The 12,304-nt window shown below is 45.3% G+C and overlaps 1 protein-coding gene across 1 annotated transcript in view; it reads left to right on the top strand.

Annotated features, from left to right (window-relative positions):
• Positions 1 to 284: 284 nt before the first annotated feature.
• Positions 285 to 12,304, top strand: part of LOC138487896 (NXPE family member 1-like) — a 397,077-nt gene continuing 385,057 nt past the window's right edge. The window contains exon 1 of the mRNA XM_069614521.1: positions 285 to 531. The gene's annotated coding sequence lies outside the window, so the exon portion shown is untranslated. The remainder of the gene's footprint in view (positions 532 to 12,304) is intronic.

Genomic DNA, 12,304 nt, shown 5'->3' with positions numbered 1-12,304 from the left:
GGGTGAGAATTATGTGGTGGTTGTGTCTTGTTTCCCACCAATAGCCAACTGGAAATGATCGGCGAAATATCCGCTCTAGTTGAGGACTGCTGTTATGTGCAAATCTGTACAATACAAACATGTTTAAGTTTATATAAAAGCCCTCTCACGACCCTGTAACACACGCGAGCAGAAGCCGTAGACAGTAACAATATAGGAACAGGGAACGTACGCACCGTAAACATGACGTGAAAACGCCTTTACTTTCGCGTACTTTGAAAGTACTGACCAATGACAGATGGGGAACAACTTTTGAAAGCTAATGTCAAGCGTTGAAGTGAGGGGGTCCGCGTTGTTCGGGTCGCGGCGCAATCCGTGGACAGAGTCATCTCGTGGCAGCGCCCGAACCTTCCTCCTTTTGATCTCTGGCTTTCCAGGATCCTGCTCTACCTGTGGGGAGTGGCACGACACCTGCTGCTAAACTTGGCAATCAGCAATTCCGCTCACACAGCTCGCAGCCTCTGCAGGTCGAGGGTGGGTGGAGAACGCACGGTGGGTAACATCAGATTACTTTAACATTTCTAACGGTTAATGTGTGCGCGATTTAGCATTTTTCAATATACCAGCCGGAAAAGTATTGTAAACACATTGATATTTTCCTGTGATTAATGTGGGTTTTATTTTGTAAGTGATTGTTATAAGAATAATGTACCGGAGACCTTAAACGCAGCGCAAGTTTCAGGTACTTGTTAGCATAAGGACAAGCTTTAATAGAATTTCAGCCAGCGCGATGGAACGTTTAGTAAAGCATCGGTAGGTGCGGATTTACCATCGTATGTGCCTTTTATAATACTCTAAAAAAATATGGTCGGCACAAACTTTGAACGCCAATAGAAAATGGACGAGAGAAAGGCGGTAAACCGTATTATTCCCACAGTAGGCGTATTGCGGTATTTGTAAGGTGTGGGCTGACTGAAGGCGATTCGTCGCTGACCACATATATGCATTTTAGGTCTATGTAGAGGAATGGCCTGACCAGACGCACGTCATAATTCAAAGAGACTCAGGAACCTTCTCGGTGAACTCTGTAGATCGTCATTTTAAGGGCAAATCATTTTCCAGTAGTGGGAGAGAGAGTCGCTGCAATGGAGGGCGACTTTGATTGTCGGCACAAGATCTCGCACAGCAGAGGGCGCTAGTCCGAGTTTCGCTCACGTTCAGGGAGACGTGGGTGGTATTGCACAGGAGTCCACAGATCAGTACTTTTAAGCGGGGTGAGAAATCGAGGGGTGAAGGCTCTAAGAAGAGGGCGTGACCTTAGTGCTGGGCTTTGCCAAAAGTGGGGGCAGGTGTCGTAGGCAAGGGCTGTTTGCCCCAACCCATACATAACCCTGGGTATTGGGATACCGTGAAAACGAATTGGTGGTTTTCAGTTTAGGAAAAAATCGTTTTCTTTTTAACAGTCTATTCCAACTTGGTGGGGAGGGGGTGAGGAGTGCAGGCAACTCGCCAACCTAGGCTTTGGGTGGGCCAGGATTCGGTTCCGGAAAGGTCCAAAAACTGCCGTGCCGGGTCTTCCTGAGCCTTTTCTAATCTTGCCCGCTCTTTATCTCCCACGCTCCATTTGTGTCACCGTTTATTTGTGTCTCCAGTTTTCCTCCTTCCCTCTGCTCCATTTATGTTTGTGTTCGACCCTCCCTTTCAGTCTCACTCAGGTCGTTTTTTTCCCAAACTTGGGTCTTGGAGGCATGTCACGTGGAAACCCAAGTAAGAGATTGCAAACAAAAGGCCAGTATAATGGCATACTCTTAAGTCATTCACTTGAAATTTGAGTCTCTCAGCCCAATGCAGCAATCTCTCGAAGACGTCCATCGATCATAGACTGTTGTTGCCCTGCTTAGGCACCGTTCTTGTGAGGTACACACGTTTGATGGGCTTTGAGAGTAAGGAGGGTTAAAGACCACCAATACTATGCGCAAAGGTGCACAAACAGAAATGCCACTGTAAACTCTCACAGTAAACTATTCTGAGGGTGCCAGGGCATCCATGAAATAAAGAGCAGACAGCGGTATATTTTACCTTCAAACCTGATCATCCTAATGAGTTGCTCGGCAGATGTGTACTGAGGGCTACATAACACGTCTAGGCTTTGGTGGCAATCCTCTCACTTCCATTTTGAGTGTTTGCAAAGTGCAAACAATACCTGGAAATTTGGGAAGACCCAAGTTTCTGTGCATTGTTTCCACTCTTTAGTGCACTTGTAAATGCCTCTTGCCATATATGGTGGCAGGCATTTACATGTGTTCTTACAGAATCTGCCCAGCTATTGCCAGCTGCTTAAACCTTGTGAATTCCTTAGGAATACAATCAATAGCCGCCGTCATCAAAAGCAGATGCTGGAGAATATGCATTTGTTTTTGACAATTGGAATGGATCGTGGTGGTGGGAATGTTAATTTTGCTTGGTGGCCCCACCCGGTCACTTCAAAAACGTGAACATCCCCTGGAGTGGGTTCTGAATTAGGCTTAAAAAAAGGGCGTAAAACCTTTTACACGTGGTTGTTGCACCTCATTTACCACTCGGGGAGATTGGAACATTGTTCTCTAAACCTGCCCCTTTGTAGAGCGACATTTTTCTTCTTACCACTCCCAATTTTCTCATAGAAGGCACAGTGGGAAAACATTATTTGGCCAGGATCGCAATATCTGCAAACCACTCTAGCCAGGAATTAAACCCACTGAGTAATTTAGACACTTGACCACATACCTTCCAATCTCTAGTTTGTACAAATATATAGGTGTCTGCTCACGAGCTACAATTTTGTAGCAATTACTTTCAAAGAACATAAATTACAATGCCGAGCAATCTGATAATATATAGATCCTTCCAGAAGCATGTTAAGCCAAAAAAGTACAGATTCATAGCTTTATTATCTATGCCCTGAATGGGAGACTTAAAATTCCAGAATGCAAATCTGAAAAATCTCATCACTATATTTTCCCCATTTACACACACTGTAAAATAAATTGTGTGATCGGGACACCTGCCAAAAGTATTTGTTTGACAGACAAGTCCAGCTTTCTATTATGCATCATACTCGTACATGCTGGCATTTTCCTTTTCAATTGGAAGGCAAAAATCCATTCCTGGTTTTAACTTTGCATTGTGGGACTCGTAGTAGTGGTGCTGTGACGAATCAACTTCCGGGTAACAGTGGTCCAGGTCCAGGGATCAATATCGGATTCTAAACCATCAGTCAGCCCCACACCTCTAATACACCTTGAGGTATCTGAGCAGACTAGAATAACAAGCACATTATAAACACCCTTTTCCAATTTTGATAATGTGGACGGAACATCAGGCTTATATCCGAAAGTTCCTGGATCGTTGGTTAGTTGCAACACTGTGTAAATACGGTGATTACCCAATGACAACAAAAACTATCAAGTCAAGGTTGTAATGCATATATCTACTCAATCACAACAGAAAATCTAACAACACTACGAAATATAACCCACCCTGTAAAGGAATGCCTAGGATGGGCAGTTTCATAGGAGAAGAGATGCACTCTGGATACTGACAAGAGGGTAGTTGGTGTGGTTAATAATCCCCATGATTTGTTAAGGTTTCTTGGCTTTTGTACAAAGGTAGAAAAGGGTCTTAAAATGTCTATAGGGGCCTTTTGGAAAGGACCAGGGGGACAGAACCACAATGTGTCTAGTGCTGTAGATGTTCTTGGTGCTCGACAGAGTCAAGTTAGTTTCATAGAACCTTGCAGGCTTCTGTGTCAGTTTGAAACGGGAGTCTGCTGTGCATATCGGGCGGCAAGACGGTTCGGCAAACAAAGCTAGACAACCGGCTGCAGGCTGGCCTAAACGCTGGCTCGGGGTCAGGAATCGTCATCTCAGTGCTAATCAGTTGTTCTGAAGCACTGGTCCTGACGTCTTGGATGTCTTTAAGCGACTTTGACTTGCTAACGGTTAGCATTACAGTTGGTTGCGGAACGAGGAACTCAACTGGCTCGAAAACATCCTTTAAAGAGGACAGTGGTAGATGTTCGTCGAGGCACTTCTAAAAGCTTCTTCAATGGGCTCATATCTTCCTTTAAGGTGGACAGCTCGCAGCTGTAGAGTGTGTTGCAGGCGGCTGCCTTGTCCTTGGTTGTAGTTTCAGAGACCTTCTGGCAGTCCCTATCCAGGAAGTTAGGGTACCGGTCCTGGAGCAGCTGGGGGACATCTGAGTTTTATTTCTCCCTCTGTTCCCTGGGAGAAGCTAAGGGAAGGGATCTTGCTTCTCTCTTTGGATATCCTGGCCTTCCTTCACTGGTAGAAGATGTAAGGCAGACTGTACCTTAAGCCAGGGTCCAAGGTTGAGTTCTTCTTTCTTGCTTCTTGTGAAGTCTTCAGATCTGCTAAAAGAGGGGCTCAGCCCTTTTTTAAATCTAAGTAGACCACAGTGTTTGGTGTAGGCTAAGCCTACCTTAATGAACCAATTCTGGGGTCCCTACCAACAATCTCATGTATGCATGAGGTCATAAGCAGAGTGCTTTGCAACAGGAAAGGTAAAGGGGTGAAAACGGGAACAAGGTGTGCCCCAGAACTAATATGGCCGAACCCTTCTCTCAACAAAGAGCTCTGGAATCACTCCCTTGTGCTACTAAGCCCCACCCATCTTCCTGCCTGTTGTGTCCAAAGAGTCACCTGTTGATGGTCCTCCCTCTGTGGTCTCTGTTAAAGCAGCAGGTATCCCTTGAAACTGCCGCAAGACCAGACTCTCTGGCTCCTTCAAACCACATTCTCGTACCTTATGACTGGGGTCCCATAGTGGGGTGGCCTACTGTAAACAACAGACCCAGACATGACAGTTCACTGTGATGAATACTGAGAGGCAGGAGCTTGCCTCAGGTTGACACAGTTGCATATGAAAAGTTGTTGGGTTTTCTGCCTCCTTTTATCTTCCGCAGCCAGGCCCTGTAGCCCCTGTTGGTATGGTCATCACTGCCACCAACTGCAGGGCCTGACAAAGAAGCAGGGCTGATACATGGAGCCGTTGTCAGTTAATCATGCTGACCATGAAAGGGGCAAGGTTGGTCCTCCCCCTTCCTGGAGATGACATTGTGCACTACTAGGCTGTCACATTATAACTAAATATGACGGAGGGCGGACAGTGTCTGTAGTCGTTGTCCAGCCTGGAGTACACATGTCTTTGCTTTTGTTGTGGTGATTAGCCCCACACATTTTCCTGAGGTTGGTCTACCGTCATTGCATTCAATTAACAATGTCACAAAAGTCCAGGCGAGCGCACGCCCACCCTGCGGATGGTGTAATTCCTCTGAGGTGCGATAAAGGGGGAATACTGAACTACAAAACCCAGAATGAAAAGTTAAAATCGGGACTGAACTACCTTCTTCCAAATGGAATGGATATTTTAGCCCAACGGATGGTCTTAAGCAGAGGTGAATATTCACATAAAAGCACTAACGCGCATCGTGGACATAAATTAAGCTTTAAAAGGACTTTTATTTGATGCTGGCTTGTATTGTCTTGAATGAAGGCACATGTCCATTAGGTAACTGGAACTGTGTGTGTATCCGCTTTCAGTTCGAAATGCCCCATTACAGCTCCTTTCACCTTACCGTTGATGGTTCGAACCGGCCCATATAAAGCCCTGTTATTACCCTGTAAACCAGAGTAACTACTGTACAAAGCAGGCTCCTCCGCTGTCTGATGAGAGGCCAATAGCACTCTCAAGAGTGTTACCGACACCCTTTGCCACAGGCAGTTTGCGGGAGCGGACTGCATTCATGTGTATATGTTGTCCTCTTCAGCAAACGCAACTTGACAGCAGGTGGAATTTCACTCTGATTCGTCAATGACACCCCTCTCCCCCAGACCCCATCACAATGAGGAGGTTCCTACTTTATCCTGCATGCGTAAAACTACTGCAGACTGTGGCTAAAGAAACAAAGAAAAGGTTGCAGTAAATGGACATTTTAGTAATCCCCTTTGTGTTGCGGCCCCTTTAAGGGCTTTGGCATGCGGCGGAGTGACGTTGCACTCCGCCACGTGCCTTTTAAATAAAGTGGGCGTGCCTATGTAGACGGGGCGACCGGGAAGCCCAAGCCTACAACACGTCTTTGTGCGAGTCTGTACCAGAGGGGGCTCTGGGGCTCACGTAACATCGCTAGGGGTATAGGACACCCCCACAACGGTGGCAACGAGGCCAGTAACGCACCCACGCCCGGTGGTGACAATTGCTGGAATTTTTGTACTTGAACGAGGGACGGAATCCACTCGTTCTACGCCTGGGTTGGATGCGGCCCACACAGCGGCGGCCATTTTGTCTTCAAGGCACAAATGTTTCATGGTGCTCCGGGGGGGCCCACAAATGCCATCCAAACCTAATTTTTTGAAAATTGAATGGCTGACAGCTATTCCTACATGGACATGGCTGGAATTTTGATCATTTTTCGAGGTGACTATCGTCGAATGAAGGTGAAGTACTGGGGGGATACTGGCTGTTCTATGCATGTCCCCTAGACCTCCCTGGCTCAATTCCTGGACACTACTCACTGATCCTTGGGGCCTGGTTACACCTTCAGTGGCCATCTATTTTGTCTGGACTTTCCTGCCTGCTTTGTGCTCACAACAGAGACCCCACTGAAATGTATTCTTCTCAATGCATGTGATGTAGGCCCAATGTGAAATACACTTTGGTCCTGATTTACAAAATCGCGAAATCCCACAGAAAAACACTTTTTAAACCAAGCCCTTTGTGTTGTAGCCGCTTGGGGGCAAAAGAAAACTGCTACAACATCATTTTCAGAAAATATTCCCAGTGGCTGTGCAGAGGGAACCCTGGTAGAGCCCTGGCTCACTAGCCGTTTTTAGAGACTGCTGGGGATCTGCCATGTCTAGCCCGAGCCCAGTTTAAGCCCTGCTGCGAAGTATACTGAAAGTACACAATATGGGAGATTCCTTAGAACAAAGGAAGAGTTGGACAGAGTCATAAAAGCCAACACGCCCTGCTCCTTCAGTCATCTTTTTTTTTTTCTTTACATGCTCGGACTGTAGTTTTGTTTTGTCATTATTATACACAGATTACTGTATGAGCATGTCCTTAATGACTTTGGGACATGTTGGAATGTATGAGGAGCTCTAACGTTTCCCCATGGCATGCTAGGTAATCATATCCGTTTTTAGCTCTGCATTCTGAAACATGTAGTCCCGACTTTAAATTGGCAAAGCTGAAGCTGCACGTGGCAATTGCACAGACTGACACCAGTAGTAGATCGACTCTTGCGTGGCGGGGGATCTTGAGAGCACTGTTTGCCCTGTTTGAAGAGTGATGACCAGGGGAGTTGCTAGATCCGGAAAAGACCCGGGGCTAAGCTGATGTCAGAACTGTTGGGACTGGGGGCTAGCTAGCCTTTTGGCTGTAGCTCCTGAGATTCTATCCGGGGCTACAACCAAGAGATCAGGGGCTATAGCCCCCTCAGCCACCCCTAGCAACGCCCCCGGTGATGACAAACCAACTATAAAGACCCTCGGAGGAAGCGGGGAGTGAGTGAGTGAGTGAGTGAGTGAGAAGTCAAGCAACATTCCCATGAATAACGTTTTAAGATTTACATTGAAGTGTAAAGGTTTCTGCTAAACTAAGAATAAGAAAAACGTAGGTGAGGGACAGGGTTGCAATCTGTGCTGTTGTGAATAGGAATATAACTTGTATAAAACGGCAATTACTGAATGTTCTGTCAGTGCTTGAGCTGTTTCAAATACAAAGCTTAACTCGCCTCAAGGGATTATAATTGAATTTATAGAAAAATGATTGGTTTACTCAGTGTGCTCTTGTAGCGTTAACGTAGTTTTAAATAGTACATGGTGACATTTCAAAACTGTATCTTTCTAACCAAATTCAACACAGAGCTTTCTGAGAATAGCACCTCCCCAGAGGAGCTACAGAGTTTCTTGGTTACAATCCTAAATATAAACAATGATTGACCCTTCATGTTCATAGTTTTATAGTTACTGGTTCTTCTATAAATTGTGAATTTTCAGAATACTTAGTCTCTTTTCGAGTGGAATAAGTTCCCCTGTAGTGTAAGACTTGTAAATGATCTACTAACCCATGTCAAGGCTAACACGTCACTCTTCAAAATATTTGGATAATGCGCAGCCTGAAAACAGATATTTGTTCTCTATGTGTGCTCTGAGCCTGTCGGAAATCTTGCATGTGGAGATTACGAATCGTTTCTTTATGTTCAACCTCTACTGTGTTTACATTGCCCCATTCCGTCAGCATATGCTCATGGAGAAAACGGAATCATTATTATTATTATTATTATTATTATTATTATTGGGGTATTTATTGAGCGTGAACCTACATTCCAGAAGCACCAAAGAGCTTAACAAATCATAGGGGGAAGGACATGATGAGGGAATCAGAGATAAAAGGCAGCGGGGGGCTAAGAAGAGGAGGCGAAGGGCAGGCAATTTGGCAGCAAAGGATCTACAAACAACTAGTGGAAGAAACAGTGGGGTGGGGAGATGATCATCCAGTCTCAAAGGATGTGGAGTGGAGGATGTGTGAACCTAGGTGTTAGAGTGGAGTCATTCCTTGAAAGGGAGTGTCTTGAGCTCCTTCTAGAACTGTAGAACCATGGACCGAGTCTGGTGTTAACAGGGAGGACATTCCAGAGTTTTGGGATGTACAAAGCGAAGGCTTGTCTTCTGGTTCTTTCCTTCGTGCACTGGCGGAGTTCAAGTCTGCACATGCCCTTACTTCTTTCGGATTGTAGGCCACCGGAGATGCTGAGCTTCTCAGTGAGGTAGCATAGGGACTTGAGGGCCACAGCCTTGTAGTTGACACAGAAGCATTTGAAGATCTGTGCTTGCAGTGAGACCCAGTGCAGTTCAATGAGAGTCGGGCTAATCTGGCCTACTTTCTAGGCTCCTTTTAGTTATGCTGCAGCATGCAGTCCACATCGTATGGTTAAAAACAGACACCGGTCATCTTTTTTCGCTATTTCTTTTAGGAAAGGTCCTTCTTGTGTTTGTCTCTGCGCGCAAAACCAGGTTTGGTCCCTTTGTTCGTTGGCCTGTGGCGGGTTTTAGTGCTGAAGCCCTCCTCTGGCGCCTGAGTGTCTGGGGTGGACAGGATGTGAGGTAGGTGCCCGAAACTCCCTGTGCTTATTCTACTAGGAGACCTGAATGCACTTTGGCGTGATTGGCTGGCTGACTGTCCGGCAACGACAGCCACCCTACTTGGTGAGTGACAGCTAGGCTGGAATGAATGGGAGAAAGCTGTTTAAAAGCAGGTCTCTGGGACTTCGAAAGCAGAGTTCACCACTGGAACGAAAGAACCGAAGACGAGCTGAAGGAAGATGACTGCTGCAACTCCTGGACCATTGGTTTGCCCGGTGAAGCCCTGGTGCAGGTCCGAATTGCCTGAAACTCCATCGACAGAGAAGCTCCTTCAAGGACGACTTCTTCCCTTGAGCTGGTGGGAACAACCAACTCGTAAGCCACCTGGACACCATCTCCATACTGGTCGAATATTCATCAGAGTGCTGTTGAAAACCGGATAGCCAGTGAGAAGGATATCCGTTTGTGGACTTTAAGGCACTCGTACCTTAAAACCGACGCTTAGCCAAGCTTGTGGCCTCTTCCCTGGGCAGTGCAGGAACCCCCCCAACGTCCTCCTTCTTGTCCCCACGACTGAAGCTCAGGAACAGCGAGATCTGCAGGAACTGCCAGAAACAACTGCCTCAGCTACAGCTTTTCTTCATCAATAAGGTACTGTGCAAACGTGGTGTGGAAATCCTTTCTGCCGCAGTGAAAGTTTGTGAAACTTTCCCAACTTTGGAGTCTTGTTTGCTCCTAAACGACATATAACTCTCTTTCTGGCAAACTACTTCCTCGAACATTGGCAAAGACTTAACCGCTTACTACCAGACTGTGCTATCCTATCCAAGACTCTGAACCATTGAGTTTGGCCTAGGCCTATTGATTGAATTGCCAGTTGTAGTGAACTGAAACTATTTGCCCTACCTATGAAAGTAATTGTGCTTTAATTCGTTTAACCCTTGTCTTTCTACCCCTTTTGAAAGTTACTGAAGGGACATTTTGCTCCCACTTCATTGGAGTCTAACTTGTTCAGAAACATATTGGTTGTGTACTGTAGTGTATTACGATTGTGATATTGAGCTGCTTCTTACTAGTGGAATGTTTTCCAACTGGCTGTGTAGTTAAATCTATATTCTTTTACCAAGAAACCTTGAGTAAGTGTTTGTTTGAACCACTGTGATTGCAAGTCCTTTGTGTAACATCTTCTACTGTTCACATCCCTCTTGAGATAAGTCTGGCTGCTCAGCCACTGCTACCACATAACTGTGTAATACGGGCTTGTACCAAAGGTGAGATTGTGCTAACACCTATAGTCTTAATTGTGTTTAGTGTTCCCAAAGGGTACTGCATGTAATTCTGCCTAACAGACATCACCGACTCCTATTGGTTTTAGATGTGGGGGGGAGAGGGGGATAGAATGACTTCGAGAAACAAAGAAAGGTGGTGCTTTCAAAGAATGAGGATAATGATTGGTACTACTATAGAGTGCCAGCCACCAGAGGCTTGATGACATAGTGGGAAGGGCTCCTCGAGCAGAGTCTCTGTTACCTGTTCCAGACCTAAACCCCCACATTCCCAGGCCCAAACCCCCACATTCCCATGCCCAAGACCCCACATTCTCACGTCTCCATGCATAGATGTCTGGCCTGCCTATTGCCTTTCATTTACTGATAAAGCAACAAACGCTAAAATCACACTACTTTTGCTCAACATATTTCTATAATATTATATAGTGTCAGGTTGGTTAATTTTAGCCCTAGGAAGTGAACAATGAGCACTTATCAGCACACACTTGTGTGGTAAGGGGTGGTGGAGTTAGAGATACAGCCAAAAAATGAGGAAGTGGCCAGAAGCTTCAAACATGAGATTGCATCTGTGAGTAAAGTCTGCGTTCGGAGCAGATTCACTGGCAGCTCATAACACATGGATTCCCCCGGCACTCGTCATTTCCTGAGCCCCACCAATATATTTGTGAAGTTGACATCCATGCACTCTGGTGCCTTTCTACCCATGTCTGTTTAGTGCATAAATAAATACTGCTCAGTTGCTCTCATGGCCGTGGACAACTAGTATAGTGCCTTACGGCTCTGTGAGATCCTTATCTGTGCAAGTTTAGTCAGGTTATTTATTTGATTTTTCATCAAAATTTGAATAACTCAAATTTGAAGAGGTTGCTAGGTCCAGAGCCTTTGTGTAGCGCACATGCCTCTGCAGTTCCCAGTTGGTTGGTTCTGCTTCTTGCTAGTTCGTTATGCTGAGAGTGTACCATGAAATATCCTTAATACATAAAACAAATTACCCATGGTGCTCAAAGGTCACTCATTTGGTAATATGACATCTCACGATCGGTCCGAGGATTTAGGGTAGACCATGACAGACCTCCCATTCCTGTGATCTGTTCATGGCCATATGTCAAGGGATATCATTTCATGTGATGACATTAAGTCAAAGGCAGTGGCAGCCTACCACTATGAGGCATTGAATGTAGGCCACTATAACCACGTAATAACACTTATCTTTGATTTACCCATGATGCACAGTTAGTGTGCATCAAGAGTAAAGCAAACATGATTGGGCTAGAATACATTAAATGTAGGCAAATCTATCCATGTAATAACACTTGTATTTGCTTTATACTTGATGCACAGACAGTTAGCAATTGGTATTACCTGGCTACTATCTTACATTGAATGTAGGCCAGACTAGCCACATAGTAGCACTTATTTTTCCTTTACCCTTGAGGCACAGTAGCTGTGCCTCAAGGGTAAAGACAACATGATAAGTGCTATTACTTGGTACACTGGCCTATCCCGGTATAGCCAGTCTGGAAAAACTTTGTTTCTGTGATGTGGAATGTTTTACTGGCTGGGAGTCCACATATAGCAATGCTGGAAGATATTGATGCAACATGCATGACATGATAGGCACAGCCAGCATGCAAAATGTTTTATATACTAGCCTATGTTGTGGACAAAGGCATAATGCAATTGCATTGGAACATGGTCCTGTGCACTATTGGTAACTTGCAGCTATTTTTTTTTATGTTCTACCAGACAAAATTGATTGCAAACTGTCTGGCTTTTTATCCAATTTTTCAGAAAAAGTACTGTAAAATGCACCTTTTTAACCCATTATTTTAAAAATGTTCATGGTGGAGAACCACCCCTTCCCCCGAACCCTTCTTGTTTGGTTCGGGCTCC

Source organism: Ambystoma mexicanum, chromosome 9 (assembly GCF_040938575.1).
Source record: "Ambystoma mexicanum isolate Mex_15411 chromosome 9, UKY_AmexF1_1, whole genome shotgun sequence".
Taxonomy (NCBI): domain Eukaryota; kingdom Metazoa; phylum Chordata; class Amphibia; order Caudata; family Ambystomatidae; genus Ambystoma; species Ambystoma mexicanum.
Note: the sequence above shows the minus strand (reverse complement) of the source record. Positions and strands in the feature narration are given on the sequence as shown.